At 50.9% G+C, this 12,972-nt stretch overlaps 9 pseudogenes; all 9 read right to left on the bottom strand.

The window, feature by feature from the left end:
* Positions 1-1,698: 1,698 nt before the first annotated feature.
* Positions 1,699-1,818, bottom strand: LOC130322921 (5S ribosomal RNA; annotated as a pseudogene).
* A 3,880-nt stretch (positions 1,819-5,698) lies between these two features.
* LOC130316288 (5S ribosomal RNA) lies at positions 5,699-5,818 on the bottom strand (annotated as a pseudogene).
* Positions 5,819-6,090: 272 nt separating this feature from the next.
* Positions 6,091-6,210, bottom strand: LOC130315216 (5S ribosomal RNA; annotated as a pseudogene).
* A 1,282-nt stretch (positions 6,211-7,492) lies between these two features.
* On the bottom strand, positions 7,493-7,612 carry LOC130328105 (5S ribosomal RNA; annotated as a pseudogene).
* An 82-nt stretch (positions 7,613-7,694) lies between these two features.
* LOC130333718 (5S ribosomal RNA) lies at positions 7,695-7,814 on the bottom strand (annotated as a pseudogene).
* A 284-nt stretch (positions 7,815-8,098) lies between these two features.
* Positions 8,099-8,218, bottom strand: LOC130317511 (5S ribosomal RNA; annotated as a pseudogene).
* Positions 8,219-8,490: 272 nt separating this feature from the next.
* LOC130353053 (5S ribosomal RNA) lies at positions 8,491-8,610 on the bottom strand (annotated as a pseudogene).
* A 1,769-nt stretch (positions 8,611-10,379) lies between these two features.
* On the bottom strand, positions 10,380-10,499 carry LOC130317265 (5S ribosomal RNA; annotated as a pseudogene).
* A 1,093-nt stretch (positions 10,500-11,592) lies between these two features.
* On the bottom strand, positions 11,593-11,712 carry LOC130350669 (5S ribosomal RNA; annotated as a pseudogene).
* Between the last annotated feature and the right edge of the window lie 1,260 nt (positions 11,713-12,972).

Here is a 12,972-nt window from a genome sequence, read left to right as displayed (position 1 = left end):
CTTAGGATGGCCATAGACAGGTTCAAACTTTGTATACTGTGCATTTAAGCATCAATAAATCCTTTTCGGAATCGGAACGGAAGGCGGCAACAGAGCAAAATGTCAACGGCAGCCGGGATTCCCAGCCAGTGTCCCATGCCGGTACTTTCCGGGCCCTAAGATCTGTACCAGTCTGCGATCTGACGAGAGCAGGCGCGTTAAGCTTAGGATGGCCGTTGACAGCTTCACACCTTGTATACTGTGGATTTAAGCATCAATAAATTCTTTTCGGAATCGGAGCGGAAGGCAGCAATAGAGCAAAATGTCAATGGCAACCGGTATTCCCAGCCAGTCTCCCATGCCAGTACTTACCGGGCCCTAAGCTGGGTAGCAGTCTGCAATCTGACGAGAGCAGGCGCGTTCAGCTTAGGATGGCCATTGACAGCTTCATGCTTTTTATACTGTGCATTTAAGCATCAATAAATCCTTTTCGGAATCGGAACGGAAGGCGGCAACAGAGCAAAATGTCAACTGCACCCGGATTCCCAGCCAGTCTCCCATGCCGGTACTTACTGGGCCCTAAGCTGGGTAGCGGTCTGCAATCTGACGAGAGCAGGCGCGTTCAGCTTAGGATGGCCGTTGACATCTTCACGCCTTGTATATTGTGGATTTAAGCATCAATAAATATTTTTATTAATCGGAGAGGAAGGCGGCAACAGAGCAAAATGTCAATGGCACCTTGTATTGCCAGCCAGTCTCCCATGCCGGTAACTGCCGGGCAGCAGTCTGTGATCTGAGGAGAGCAGGCACGTTCAGGCTTAGGATGGCCGTTGACAGCTTCACACCCTGTGTATTGTGGATTTAAGCATCAATAAATCCTTTTCCGAATCGGAGCGGAAGGCGGCAACAGATTAAAATGTCAACTGCACCCGGGATTCCCAGCCAGTCTTCCATGCTGGTACTTACCAGGCCCTAAGCTGGGTAGAAGTCTGCGATCTGACGAGAGCAGGCGCGTTCAGCTTAGGATGGCCGTTGACAGCTTCACACTTTGTATACTGTGGATTTAAGCATCAATAAATAATTTTCGGACTCGTAGCAGAAACAGAGCAAAATGTCAACTCCACCCGGGATTCCCAGCCAGTCTCCCATGCTGGTACTTACCAGGCCCGAAGCTGGGTAGCAGTCTGCGATCTGACGAGAACAGGCGCATTCAGCTTAGGATGGCCGTAGACATCTTCACACCCTGTATACTGTGGATTTAAGCATCAATAAATCCTTTTCGGAATCGGAGCGTAAGGCGGCAACAGAGCAAAATGTCAACGACACCTGGGATTCCCAGCCAGTCTCCCATGCTGGTACTTTCCGAGCCCTAAGCTGGGTAGCAGTCTGCGATCTGACGAGAGCAGGCACGTACAGCTTAGGATGGCCGTTGACAGCTTCTTGCCCTTTATACTGTGCATTTAAGCATCAATAAATCCTTTTCGGAATCGGAAACGGAAGGCGGCAACAGAGCAAAATGTCAACGGCAGCCGGGATTCCGAGCCAGTGTCCCATGCTGGTACTTACCGGGCCCTAAGATCTGTACCAGTCTGCGATCTGACAAGAGCAGGCGCGTTAAGCTTAGGATGGCCGTCGACAGCTTCACACCTTGTATACTGTGGATTTAAGCATCAATAAATTCTTTTCGGAATCGGAGCGGAAAGCAGCAATAGAGCAAAATGTCAACGGCACCCAGGATTCCCAGCCAGTCTCCCATGCTGGTACTTACCGGGCCCTAAGCTGGGTAGCAGTCTGCGATCTGACGAGAGCAGGCGCGTTCAGCTTAGGATGGCCGTTGACAGCTTCTCGCCCTTTATACTGTGCATTTAGGCATCAATAAATCCTTTTCGGAATCGGAACGGAAGGCGGCAACAGAGCAAAATGTCAACGGCAGCCGGGATTCCCAGCCAGTCTCCCATGCCAGTACTTACCGGGCCCTAAGCTGGGTAGCAGTCTGCGATCTGTCGAGAGCAGGCGCGTTCAGCTTAGGATGGCCGTTGACATCTTCATGCCTTGTATACTGTGGATTTAAGCATCAATAAATATTTTTTTTAATCGGAGAGGAAGGCTGCAACAGATCAAAATGTCAATAGCACCTTGGATTGCCAGCCAGTCTCCCATGCCCGTATTTGCCGGGCAGCAGTCTGCGATCTGACAAGAACAGGCGCATTCAGCTTAGGATAGCCGTAGACGGTTTCACACCCTGTATATTGTGGATTTAAGCATCAATAAATCCTTTTCGGAATCGGAGCAAAATGTCTACAGAGCTACAGAGCAAAATGTCAACAACACCTGAGATTCCCAGCCAGTCTCCCATGCTGGTACTTACCGGGCCCTAACATGGGTAGCAGTCTGCGATCTGACGAGAGCAGGCGCGTTCAGCTTAGGATGGCCGTTAACAGCTTCATGCCCTTTATACTGTGCATTTTAGCATCAATAAATCCTTTTCCGAATCGGAGCGGAAGGCGGCAACAGATTAAAATGTCAACTGCACCCGGGATTCCCAGCCAGTCTCCCATGCTGGTTCTTACCAGGCCCTAAGCTGTGTAGCAGTCTGCGATCTGCCGAGAGCAGGCGCGTTCAGCTTAGGATGGCCGTTGACAGCTTCACATTTTGTATACTGTGCATTTAAGCATCAATAAATCCTTTTCGGAATCGGAACGGAAGGCGGCAACAGAGCAAAATGTCAACGGCAGCCGGGATTCCCAGCCAGTCTCCCATGCTGGTACTTACCGGGCCCTAAGCTGGGTAGCAGTCTGCGATCGGACGAGAGGAGGCGCATACAGCTAAGGATGGCTGTTGACAGCTTCTCGCCCTTTATACTGTGCATTTAAGCATCAATAAATCCTTTTCGGAATCGGAACGGAACGGAAGGCGGCAACAGAGCAAAATGTCAACGGCAGCCGGGATTCCCAGCCAGTGTCCCATGCCGGTACTTACCGGGCCCTAAGATCTGTACCAGTCTGCGATCTGACGAGAACAGGCGCATTCAGCTTAGGATGGCCGTAGACATCTTCACACCCTGTATACTGTGGATTTAAGCATCAATAAATCCTTTTCGGAATCGGAGCGTAAGGCGGCAACAGAGCAAAATGTCAACGGCAGCCGGGATTCCCAGCCAGTGTCCCATGCCGGTACTTACCGGGCCCTAAGATCTGTACCAGTCTGCGATCTGACGAGAGCTGGCGCGTTAAGCTTAGGATGGCCGTCGACAGCTTCACACCTTGTATACTGTGGATTTAAGCATCAATAAATTATTTTCGGAATCGGAGCGGAAGGCAGCAATAGAGCAAAATGTCAACGGCACCTGGGATTCCCAGCCAGTCTCCCCTGCCAGTACTTACCGGGCCCTAAGCTGGGTAGAAGTCTGCGATCTGACGAGAGCAGGCGCGTTCAGCTTACGATGGCCATTGACAGCTTCATGCTTTTTATACTGTGCATTTAAGCATCAATAAATCCTTTTCGGAATCGGAGAGGAAGGCGGCAACAGAGCAAAATGTCAATAGCACCTTGGATTGCCAGCCAGTCTCCCATGCCCGTACTTGCCAGGCAGCAGTCTGCGATCTGACAAGAACAGGCACATTCAGCTTAGGATAGCCGTAGACGGCTTCACACCCTGTATACTGTGGATTTAAGCATCAATAAATCATTTTCGGAATCGCAGCGGAAGGCGGCTACAGAGCAAAAAGTGAACACCACCTGGGATTCCCAGCCAGTCTCCCATGCTGGTACTTAACGGGCCCTAAGCTGGGTAGCAGTCTGCGATCTGACGAGAGCAGGCGCGTTCAGCTTAGGATGGCCGTTGACAGCTTCACACTTTGTATACTGTGGATTTAAGCATCAATAAATAATTTTCGGAATCGGAGCAGAAACAGAGCAAAATGTCAACTGCACCCGGGATTCCCAGCCAGTCTCCCATGCTGGTACTTACCAGGCCCGAAGCTGGGAAGCAGTCTGCGATCTGACGAGAACAGGCGCATTCAGCTTAGGATGGCCGTAGACATCTTCACACCCTGTATACTGTGGATTTAAGCATCAATAAATCCTTTTCGGAATCGGAGCGTAAGGCGGCAACAGAGCAAAGTGTCAACGGCAGCCGGGATTCCCAGCCAGTGTCCCATGCCAGTACTTACCGGGCCCTAAGATCTGTACCAGTCTGCGATCTGACGAGAGCAGGCGCGTTAAGCTTAGGATGGCCGTCGACAGCTTCACACCTTGTATACTGTGGATTTAAGCATCAATATATTCTTTTCGGAATCGAAGCAGAGGGCAGCAATAGAGCAAAATGTCAACGGCACCTGGGATTCCCAGCCAGTCTCCCATGCCAGTACTTACCGGGCCCTAAGTTGGGTAGCAGTCTGCGATCTGACGAGACCAGGCGCGTTCAGCTTAGGATGGCCGTTGACAGCATCTCGCCCTTTATACTGTGCATTTAAGCATCAATAAATCCTTTTCGGAATCGGAACGGAAGGCGGCAACAGAGCAAAATGTCAACGGCAGCCGGGATTCCCAGCCAGTGTCTCATGCCGGTACTTACCGGGCCCTAAAATCTGTACCAGTCTGCGATCTGACGAGAGCAGGCGAGTTAAGCTTAGGATGGCCGTGGACAGCTTCACACCTTGTATACTGTGGATTTAAGCATCAATAAATTATTTTCGGAATCGGAGCGGAAGGCAGCAATAGAGCAAAATTTCAACAGCACCCAGGATTCCCAGCCAGTCTCCCATGCCAGTACTTACCGGGCCCTAAGCTGGGTAGCAGTCTGCGATCGGACGAGTGCAGGCGCGTTCTGCTTAGGATGGCCATTGACAGCTTCATGCTTTTTATACTGTGCATTTAAGCATCAATAAATCCTTTTCGGAATCGGAGAGGAAGGCGGCAACAGAGCAAAATGTCAATAGCACCTTGGATTGCCAGCCAGTCTCCCATGCCCGTACTTGCCGGGCAGCAGTCTGCGATCTGACAAGAACAGGCACATTCAGCTTAGGATAGCCGTAGACGGCTTCACACCCTGTATACTGTGGATTTAAGCACCAATAAATCCTTTTCGGAATCGCAGCGGAAGGCGGCTACAGAGCAAAATGTCAACAACACCTGGGATTCCCAGCCAGTCTCCCATGCTGGTACTTACCGGGACTAAGCTGGGTAGCAGTCTGCGATCTGACGATAGCAGGCGCGTTCAGCTTAGGATGGCTGTTGACAGCTTCATGCCCTTTATACTGTGCATTTAAGCATCAATAAATAATTTTCCGAATCGGAGCGGAAGGCGGCAACAGAGCAAAATGTCAACTGCACCCGGGATTCCCAGCCAGTGTCCCATGCCGGTACCTACCGGGCCCTGAGATCTGTACCAGTCTGCGATCTGACGAGAGCAGGCGCGTTAAGCTTAGGATGGCCGTTGACAGCTTCACACTTTGTATACTGTGGATTTAAGCATCAATAAATAATTTTCGGAATCGGAGCAGAAACAGAGCAAAATGTCAACTGCACCCGGGATTCCCAGCCAGTCTCCTATGCTGGTACTTACCAGGCCCGAAGCTGGGAAGCAGTCTGCGATCTGACGAGAACAGGCGCATTCAGCTTAGGAAGGCCGTAGACATCTTCACACCCTGTATACTGTGGATTTAAGCATCAATAAATCCTTTTCGGAATCGGAGCGGAAGGCGGCAACAGAACAAAATGTCAACGACACCTGGGATTCCCAGCCAGTCTCCCATTCTGGTACTTACCGGGCCCTAAGCTGGGTAGCAGTCTGCGATCTGACGAGAGCAGGCGCATTCAGCTTAGGATGGCCATTGACAGCTTCATGCTTTTTATACTGTGCATTTAAGCATCAATAAATCCTTTTCGGAATCGGAGAGGAAGGCGGCAACAGAGCAAAACGTCAATAGCACCTTGGATTGCCAGCCAGTCTCCCATGCCCGTACTTGCCGGGCAGCAGTCTGCGATCTGACAAGAACAGGCACATTCAGCTTAGGATAGCCGTAGACGGCTTCACACCCTGTATACTGTGGATATAAGCATCAATAAATCCTTTTCGGAATCAGAGCGGAAGGCGGCTACAGAGCAAAATGTCAACAACACCTGGGATTCCCAGCCAGTCTCCCATGCTAGTACTTACCGGGCCCTAAGCTGGGTAGCAGTCTGCGATCTGACGAGAGCAGGCGCGTTCAGCTTAGGATGGCCGTTGACAGCTTCACGCCCTTTATACTGTGCATTTAAGCATCAATAAATCCTTTTCCGAATCGGAGCTGAAGGCAGCAACAGATTAAAATGTCAACTGCACCCGGGATTCCCAGCCAGTCTCCCATGCTGGTACTTACCAGGCCCTAAGCTGGGTAGCAGTCTGCGATCTGACGAGAGCAGGCGCGTTCAGCTTCGGATGGCCGTTGACAGCTTCACACTTTGTATACTGTGCATTTAAGCATCAATAAATCCTTTTCGGAATCGGAACTGAAGGCGGCATAAGAGCAAAATGTCAACGGCAACCGGGATTCCCAGCCAGTCTCCCATGCCAATACTTACCGGGCCCTAAGCTGTGTAGCAGTCTGCGATCGGACAAGTGCAGGCGCGTTCAGCTTAGGATGGCCATTGACAGCTTAATGCTTTTTTATACTGTGCATTTAAGCATCAATAAATCCTTTTCGGAATCGGAGAGGAAGGCGGCAACAGAGCAAAATGTCAATAGCACCTTGGATTGCCAGCCAGTCTCTCATGCCCGTACTTGCCGGGCAGCAGTCTGCGATCTGACAAGAACAGGCACATTCAGCTTAGGATAGCCGTAGACGGCTTCACACCCTGTATACTGTGGATTTAAGCATCAATAAATCCTTTTCGGAATCGGAGCGGAAGGCGGCTACAGAGCAAAATGTCAACAACACCTGGGATTCCCAGCCAGTCTCCCATGCTGGTACTTACCGGGCCTAAGCTGGGTAGCGGTCTGCGATCTGACGAGAGCAGGCGCGTTCAGCTTAGGATGGCCGTTGACAGCTTCGCGCCCTTTATACTGTGCATTTAAGCATCAATAAATAATATTCCGAATCGGAGCGGAAGGCGGCAACAGAGCAAAATGTCAACTGCACCCGGGATTCCCAGCCAGTCTCCCAAGCTGGTACTTACCGGGCCCTAAGCTGGGTAGCAGTCTGCGATCTGACGAGAGCAGGCGCGTTCAGCTTAGGATGGCCGTTGACAGCTTCTCGCCCTTTATACTGTGCATTTAAGCATCAATAAATCCTTTTCGGAATCGGAAGGGAAGGAGGCAACAGAGCAAAATGTCAACGGCAGCCGGGATTCCCAGCCAGTGTCCCATGCCGGTACTTACCGGGCCCTAAGATCTGTACCAGTCTGCGATCTGACGAGAACAGGCGCATTTAGCTTAGGATGGCCGTAGACATCTTCACACCCTGTATACTGTGCATTTAAGCATCAATAAATCCTTTTCAGAATCGGAACGGAAGGCGGCAACAGATTAAAATGTCAACTGCACCCGGGATTCCCAGCCAGTCTCCCATGCTGGTACTTACCAGGCCCTAAGCTGGGTAGCAGTCTGCGATCTGATGAGAGCAGGCGCGTTCAGCTTAGGATGGCCGTTGACAGCTTCACATTTTGTATACTGTGCATTTAAGCATCAATAAATCCTTTTCGGAATCGAAACGGAAGGCGGCAACAGAGCAAAATGTCAACGGCAGCCGGGATTCCCAGCCAGTCTCCCATGCTGGTACTTACCGGGCCCTAAGCTGGGTAGCAGTCTGCGATCTGACGAGAGCAGGCGCGTTCAGCTTAGGATGGCCGTTGACAGCTTCTTGCCCTTTATACTGTGTATTTAAGCATCAATAAATCCTTTTCGTAATCGGAACGGAAGGCGGCAACAGAGCAAAATGTCAACGGCAGCCGGGATTCCCAGCCAGTGTCCCATGCCGGTACTTACCGGGCCCTAACATCTGTACCAGTCTGCGATCTGACGAGAACAGGCGCATTCAGCTTAGGATGGCCGTAGACATCTTCACACCCTGTATACTGTGGATTTAAGCATCAATAAATCCTTTTCGGAATCGGAGCGGAAAGCAGCAATAGAGCAAAATGTCAACAGCACCCGGGATTCCCAGCAAGTCTCCCATGCTGGTACTTACCGGGCCCTAAGCTGGGTAGCAGTCTGCGATCTGACGAGAGCAGGCGCGTTCAGCTTAGGATGGCCATTGACAGCTTCATGCTTTTTATACTGTGCATTTAAGCATCAATAAATCGTTTTCGGAATCGGAGAGGAAGGCGGCAACAGAGCAAAACGTCAATAGCACCTTGGATTGCCAGCCAGTCTCCCATGCCCGTACTTGCCGGGCAGCAGTCTGCGATCTGACAAGAACAGGCACATTCAGCTTAGGATAGCCGTAGACGGCTTCACACCCTGTATACTGTGGATTTAAGCATCAATAAATCCTTTTCGGAATCAGAGCGGAAGGCGGCTACAGAGCAAAATGTCAACAACACCTGGAATTCCCAGCCAGTCTCCCATGCTAGTACTTACCGGGCCCTAAGCTGGGTAGCAGTCTGCGATCTGACGAGAGCAGGCGCGTTCAGCTTAGGATGGCCGTTGACAGCTTCACGCCCTTTATACTGTGCATTTAAGCATCAATAAATCCTTTTCCGAATCGGAGCGGAAGGCAGCAACAGATTAAAATGTCAACTGCACCCGGGATTCCCAGCCAGTCTCCCATGCTGGTACTTACCAGGCCCTAAGCTGGGTAGCAGTCTGCGATCTGACGAGAGCAGGCGCGTTCAGCTTCGGATGGCCGTTGACAGCTTCACACTTTGTATACTGTGCATTTAAGCATCAATAAATCCTTTTCGGAATCGGAACTGAAGGCGGCATAAGAGCAAAATGTCAACGGCAACCGGGATTCCCAGCCAGTCTCCCATGCCAGTACTTACCGGGCCCTAAGCTGGGTAGCAGTCTGCGATGTGACGAGAGCAGGTGCATTCAGCTTAGGATGGCCATTGACAGATTCATGATTTTTATACTGCGCATTTAAGCATCAATAAATCCTTTTTCGGAATCGGAACGGAAGGCGGCAACAGAGCAAAATGTCAACTGCACCCGGGATTCCCAGCCAGTCTCCCATGCTGGTACTTAATGGGCCCTAGGCTGGGTAGCAGTCTGCGATCTGACGAGAGCAGGCGCGTTCAGCTTAGGATGGCCATTGACAGCTTCATGCTTTTTATACTTTGCATTTAAGCATCAATAAATCCTTTTCGGAATCGGAACGGAAGGCGGCAACAGAGCATAATGTCAACTGCACCCGGGATTCCCAGGTGCATTTAAGCATCAATAAATATTTTTATTAATCGGAGAGGAAGGCGGCAACAAAGCAAAATGTCAACGGCACCTTGGATTGCCAGCCAGTTTCCCATGCCGGTAACTGCCGGGCAGTGGTCTGCGATCTGAGGAGAGCAGGCACTTTCAAGCTTAGGATGGCCGTTGACAGCTTCACACCCTGTGTATTGTGGATTTAAGCATCAATAAATCCTTTTCCGAATCGGAGCGGAAGGCGGCAACAGATTAAAATGTCAACTGCACCCGGGATTCCCAGCCAGTCTCCCATGCTGGTACTTACCAGACCCTAAGCTGGGTAGAAGTCTGCGATCTGACGAGAGCAGGCGCGTTCAGCTTAGGATGGCCGTTGACAGCTTCACACTTTGTATACTGTGGATTTAAGTATCAATAAATAATTTTCGGACTCGTAGCAGAAACAGAGCAAAATGTCAACTCCACCCGGGATTCCCAGCCAGTCTCCCATGCTGGTACTTACCAGGCCCGAAGCTAGGTAGCAGTCTGCGATCTGACGAGAACAGGCGCATTCAGCTTAGGATGGCCGTAGACATCTTCACACCCTGTATACTGTGGATTTAAGCATCAATAAATCCTTTTCGGAATCGGAGCGTAAGGCGGCAACAGAGCAAAATGTCAACGACACCTGGGATTCCCAGCCAGTCTCCCATGCTGGTACTTTCCGAGCCCTAAGCTGGGTAGCAGGCTGCGATCTGACGAGAGCAGGCACGTTCAGCTTAGGATGGCCGTTGACAGCTTCTTGCCCTTTATACTGTGCATTTAAGCATCAATAAATCCTTTTCGGAATTGGAAACGGAAGGCGGCAACAGAGCAAAATGTCAACGGCAGCCGGGATTCCCAGCCAGTGTCCCATGCCGGTACTTACCGGGCCCTAAGATCTGTACCAGTCTGCGATCTGACAAGAGCAGGCGCGTTAAGCTTAGGATGGCCGTCGACAGCTTCACACCTTGTATACTGTGGATTTAAGCATCAATAAATTCTTTTCGGAATCGGAGCGGAAAGCAGCAATAGAGCAAAATGTCAACGGCACCCGGGATTCCCAGCCAGTCTCCCATGCTGGTACTTACCGGGCCCTAAGCTGGGTAGCAGTCTGCGATCTGACGAGAGCAGGCGCGTTCAGCTTAGGATGGCCATTGACAGCTTCACGCTTTTTATAATGTGCATTTAAGCATCAATAAATCCTTTTCGGAATCGGAGAGGAAGGCGGCTACAGAGCAAAATGTCAACAACACCTGGGATTCCCAGCCAGTCTCCCATGCTGGTACTTACCGGGCCCTAAGCTGGGTAGCAGTCTGCAATCTGACGAGAGCAGGCGCGTTCAGCTTAGGATGGCCATTGACAGCTTCACGCCCTTTATACTGTGCATTTAAGCATCAATAAATCCTTTTCCGAATCGGAGCGGAAGGCAGCAACAGATTAAAATGGCAACTGCACCCGGGATTTCCAGCCAGTCTCCCATGCTGGTACTTACCAAGCCCTAAGCTGGGTAGCAGTCTGCGATCTGACGAGAGCAGGCGCGTTCAGCTTAGGATGGCCGTTGACAGCTTCACACTTTGTATACTGTGCATTTAAGCATCAATAAATCCTTTTCGGAATCGGAACTGAAGGCGGCATAAGAGCAAAATGTCAACGGCAACCGGGATTCCCAGCCAGTCTCCCATGCCAGTACTTACCGGGCCCTAAGCTGGGTAGCAGTCTGCGATGTGACGAGAGCAGGCGCGTCCAGCTTAGGATGGCCATTGACAGCTTCATGATTTTCATACTGCGCATTTAAGCATCAATAAATCCTTTTTCGGAATCGGAGCGGAAGGCGGCAACAGAGCAAAATGTCAACTGCACCCGGGATTCCCAGCCAGTCTCCCATGCCGGTACTTACTGAGCCCTAAGCTGGGTAGCAGTCTGCAATCTGACGAGAGCAGGCGCGTTCAGCTTAGGATGGCCGTTGACAGCTTCTCGCCCTTTATACTGTGCATTTAGGCATCAATAAATCCTTTTCGGAATCGGAGCGGAAGGCGGCTACAGAGCAAAATGTCAACAACACCTGGGATTCCCAGCCAGTCTCCCATGCTGGTACTTACCGGGCCCTAAGCTGGGTAGCAGTCTGCGATTTGACGAGAGCAGGCGCGTTCAGCTTAGGATGGCCGTTGACAGCTTCACGCCCTTTATACTGTGCATTTAAGCATCAATAAATCCTTTTCCGAATCGGAGCGGAAGGCAGCAACAGATTAAAATGTCAACTGCACCCGGGATTCCCAGCCAGTCTCCCATGCTGGTACTTACCAGGCCCTAAGCTGGGTAGCAGTCTGCGATCTGACGAGAGCAGGCGCGTTCAGCTTAGGATGGCCGTTGACAGCTTCACACTTTGTATACTGTGCATTTAAGCATCAATAAATCCTTTTCGGAATCGGAACTGAAGGCGGCATAAGAGCAAAATGTCAACCGGGATTCCCAGCCAGTCTCCCATGCCAGTACTTACCGGGCCCTAAGCTGCTTAGCAGTCTGCGATGTGACAAGAGGAGGCGTGTTCAGCTTAGGATGGCCATTGACAGCTTCGTGATTTTTATACTGCGCATTTAAGCATCAATAAATCCTTTTTCGGAATCGGAGCGGAAGGCGGCAACAGAGCAAAATGTCAACTGCACCCGGGATTCCCAGCCAGTCTCCCATGCCGGTACTTACTGGGCCCTAAGCTGGGTAGCAGTCTACAATCTGACGAGAGCAGGCGCGTTCAGCTTAGGATGGCCGTTGACAGCTTCTCGCCCATTATACTGTGCATTTAGGCATCAATAAATCCTTTTCGGAATCGGAACGGAAGGCGGCAACAGAGCAAAATGTCAACGGCAGCCGAGATTCCCAGCCAGTGTCCCATGCCAGTACTTACCAGGCCCTAAGCTGGGTAGCAGTCTGCGATCTGACGAGAGCAGGCGCGTTCAGCTTAGGATGGCCATTGACAGCTTCATGATTTTTATACTGTGCATTTAAGCATCAATAAATCCTTTTCGGAATCGGAACGGAAGGCGGCAACAGAGCAAAATGTCAACGACACCCGGGATTCCCAGCCAGTCTCCCCTGCTGGTACTTACCAGGCCCTAAGCTGGATAGCAGTCTGCGATCTGACGAGTGCAGGCACGTTCAGCTTAGGATGGCCGTTGACAGCTTCTCGCCCTTTATACTGTGCATTTAAGCATCAATAAATCCTTTTCGGAATCGGAAACGGAAGGCGGCAACAGAGCAAAATGTCATCGGCAGCCGGGATTTCCAGCCAGTGTCCCATGTCGGTACTTACCGGGCCCTAAGATCTGTACCAGTCTGCGATCTGACAAGAGCAGGCGCGTTAAGCTTAGGATGGCCGTCGATAGCTTCACACCTTGTATACTGTGGATTTAAGCATCAATAAATTATTTTCGGAATCGGAGCGGAAGGCAGCAATAGAGCAAAATGTCAACCGCACCCGGGATTCCCAGCCAGTCTCCCATGCCAGTACTTACCGGGCCCTAAGCTGGGTAGCAGTCTGCGATCTGACGAGAGCAGGCACGTTCAGCTTAGGACAGCCATTGACAGCTTCATGCTTTTTATACTGTGCATTTAAGCATCAATAAATCCTTTTCGGA

The sequence above is a fragment of the Hyla sarda genome, chromosome 1 (genome assembly GCF_029499605.1).
Source record: "Hyla sarda isolate aHylSar1 chromosome 1, aHylSar1.hap1, whole genome shotgun sequence".
Classification (NCBI taxonomy): domain Eukaryota; kingdom Metazoa; phylum Chordata; class Amphibia; order Anura; family Hylidae; genus Hyla; species Hyla sarda.
The sequence above is the reverse complement of the archived record's forward strand: the minus strand, read 5'-3'. Positions and strand labels throughout refer to the sequence as shown.